We start from the raw sequence: 3,837 nt of genomic DNA on the forward strand, positions 1-3,837 counted from the left end.
TCATCTCAGAATCTGCATTTTCACAAGATGCCCAGGTGATTGTCTGCTCATTTAAGTTTCAGAAGCAGTGCCCATAACATTGGAATCTGTTCTTGAACAACCCCGTCCTGTTGTAAACATTGTTATTTGTTTTTTGATTATGAAAACCTTTGGAGAGCACTGATTATTATAAACAGAGCTAGAAAGAATGTCAAATAATGTTGCTGCTGCTGCTGTTGTTTTTTAATGGAAAAGTGTGGACACTACTTAGCACCTGATTTTGTTGGCTTTGTCCCCATACCTAATTGTTCATGTACAATACAAGGCTTGCTCCTTTCCAGTGAGACTGTAGGATCCTAAATGACAAGGGTTATTTCACCCTTATAATACTTCCCTACAATTTTTTTTAGTGCCATAAAGCAGTGTTTTGCAAACTTTGCATAGGAATCACTGAGTGGATAGTGGCGGAGCGGGGGTGTCGTTAAAAGGCAGATTCTTATTCAGTGGCTCTGAGATTCTACATTTCAAGCAAGCTCTCAGGTGGTACTGGTACTGCTGGTCCATGGACCACACTTTAAGTATCAAGGTTTTAGAGTGTTCATCTGACTCTCATAACAGGCTTATAAGGTAAGTGGGCTAGATGTTATCCCCATTTTATAGATGAGGCTTTTGAGAAGCAGGGAGTTACAGTACCATGCCTGAGATCCCACAGCTAGTAAGCGATGGAGTTGGGTCCCCCGCGGTGTTTGCCTCTTGAAACCCTTCTTCCTTTGTGCAATAAGATACAGAACAGCAGTTGAGACTGGCCCCATAATGAATGGTTACAGCAGTCTAGGGGCTAAGACGAGAGTTTTCTCTCACTCTCTCTTTTTCTTTTTTGATGACCATGACTTGGGCAGTACACTTTAGTCTGTTCAGGATGCTATAACAAAATACCACAGACTAGGAGGCTTATAAACAATAGACATTTACTTGTCACAGTTCTGGAGGCTGGGAAGTCCAAGATCAAGGTGCCAGCAGATTTGGTATCCAGTGAGGCCCCTCTTCTGCTTCACAAATGACTGTCTTTCTGCTGTGTCCTCACATTGTGAAAAGGGCAAAGGAGCTCTTTGGGGCCTCTTCTTATAAAGGCACTGATCCCATTCATGAGGGCTCCACCCTCATGACCCAATCACCTCCCAAAGGTTCCACTTCCAAATAACTTGGGGATTAGGATTTCAACATATGAATTTTGGGGAGACACAAACATTCATTCACCAGCAATGGTAAGTAAGAGTTTCGTTCTAGGGGGCCATTTTGACATTTCTTAGTGGCTACAAAATAAACTTCAACCAAGATACTAATTACTTTATATCCAATGGCTCTCAATCCTACCTCACTTGTGGAACTTTAAAAACATAAATTCCTGGGCTCCACTATAAAGATACTAAAGTCAGAATCTTTGGACATGGGAGTTCAGTCCATCTACATTTTTTGAAGCACCATAGGTGATTATAATGAATGATTGGGATTTTAAAAAACGATTACTCTCTCTATCTTTCCATCCTTGTCAAGCCAATTTTTTTTATTTAGGTGTAATTGACATACAGCACTGTGTGAGTTAAAGCACTGCATAAGGTGTACAGCATAATGATTTGACTTACATACATCACGAAATAATTATCACAATAAATTTAGTAAATATTCATCACCTCATATAGATACAAAATTAAAGAAATAGAAGAAAATATATATTCTCCCTTGTAAGAGAACTCTTAGGATTTGCTCTCTTGACAACTTTCATATATAACATACAGCAATGTTAATTATATTTATCACGTTGTACATTATATCCCTAGTACTTATTTATCTTATAACTGGAAATTTGTACCTTTTGACTGCCTCCATCCAGTTTCCCCTCCCCCCACACCCCATCTCTGGTAACCACAAATCTGAACTATTTTTCTATGAGTTTGTTTGTTTTTTTATTGGGGTATAGTTGCTTTACAATGTTATGTTCGTTTCTGCTGTAAAACGAAGTGAATCAGCCATATGTATACATATATCTCCTCCCTCTTGGACCTCCCTCCCACCCACCCCCATCCATCTAGGTCACCACAGAGCACTGAACTGAGCTCCCTGCACTATACAGCAGGTTCCCACTAGTTATCTGTTTTAAACATGGCAGTGCACATACGTCAATCCCAAACTCCCAATTCACCCCCATCCCTGTGTTCACACATCCATTCCCTACGTTTGTGTCTCTATTTCTGCCCTGCAAATAGGTTCATTTGTACCATTTTTCTAGATTCCACATACATGCGTTAATATATGATATTTGTTTTTCTCTTTCTGACTTACTTCACTCGGTATGACAGACTCTAAGTCCATCCACGTCTTAACAAATGACACAATTTCATTCTTTTTTTATGGCTGAGTATTATTCCATTGTATATATGTACCACATCTTTTTTTTTTTTTTAGCATCTTTATTGGAGTATAATTGCTTTACAATGGTGTGTTAGTTTCTGTTTTATAACAAAGTGAATCAGCTATACATATACATATATCCCCATATCTCCTCCGTCTTGCATCTCCCTCCCCCATCCTCCCTATCCCTCCCCTCTAGGTGGTCACAAAGCACCGAGCTGATCTCCCTGTGCTATGCCGCTGCTTTCCACTAGCTATCTATTTTACATTTGGTAGTGTATATATGTTCATACCACTCTCTCACTTCGTCCCAGCTTACCCTTCCCCCTCCCCGTGTCCTCAAGTCCATTCTCTATATCTGTGTCTTTATTCCTTTCCTGCCCCTAGGTTCTTCAGAACTTTTTTTTTTTTTTTAGATTCCATATATATGTGTTAGCATATGGTATTTGTTTTTCTCTTTCTGACTTACTTCACTCTGTATGACAGACTCTAGTTCCATCCACCTCACTACAAATAACTCAATTTCATTTCTTTTTATGGCTGAGTAATATTCCATTGTATACATATGCCACGTCTTCTTTATCCATTCATCTGTCGATGGACACTTAGGTTGCTTCCAAGTCCTGGCTATTGTAAATAGTGCTGCAATGAACATTGTGGTACATATCTCTTTTTGAATTATGGTTTTCTCAGGGTATGTGCCCACTAGTGGGATTGCTGGGTCATATGGTAGTTCTATTTTTAGTTTTTTAAGGAAACTCCATACTGTTCTCCATAGTAGCTATATCAATTTTACATTTCCACCAACAGTACAAGAGGGTTCCCTTTTCTCCACATCCTCTCCAGCATTTATTGTTTGTAGATTTTTTGATGATGGCCATTCTGACCAGTGTGAGGTGATACCTCATTGTAGTTTTGATTTGCATTTCTCTAATAATTAGTGATGTTGAGCATCTTTTCATGTGTTTGTTGGCCATCTGTATGTCTTCTTTGGAGAAATGTCTATTTAGGTCTTCTGCCATTTTTTGATTGGGTTGTTTGTTCTTTTGATATTGAGCTTCATGAGCTGTTTGTATATTTTGGAGATTAACCCCTTGTCAGTTGCTTCATTTGCAAATATTTTCTCCCATTCTGAGGGTTATCTTTTTGTCTTATTTATTGTTTTCTTTGCTGTGCAAAGGCTTTTAAGTTTCATTAGGTCCCATTTGTTTATTTTTATTTTAATTTTCATTACTCTAGCAGGTGGATTAAAAATTATCTTGCTGTTATTTATGTCAAAGAGTGTTCTTCCTATGTTTTCCTCTAAGAGTTTTATAGTGTCCAGTCTTACATTTAGGTCTTTAATCCATTTTGAGTTTATTTTTGTGTATGGTGTTAGGGAGTGTTCCAATTTAATTCTTTTACATGTAGCTGTCCAGTTTTCTCAGCACCACTTACTGAAGAGGCTGT

Source organism: Eschrichtius robustus, chromosome 11 (genome assembly GCF_028021215.1).
Source record: "Eschrichtius robustus isolate mEscRob2 chromosome 11, mEscRob2.pri, whole genome shotgun sequence".
In the NCBI taxonomy this organism is placed as follows: domain Eukaryota; kingdom Metazoa; phylum Chordata; class Mammalia; order Artiodactyla; family Eschrichtiidae; genus Eschrichtius; species Eschrichtius robustus.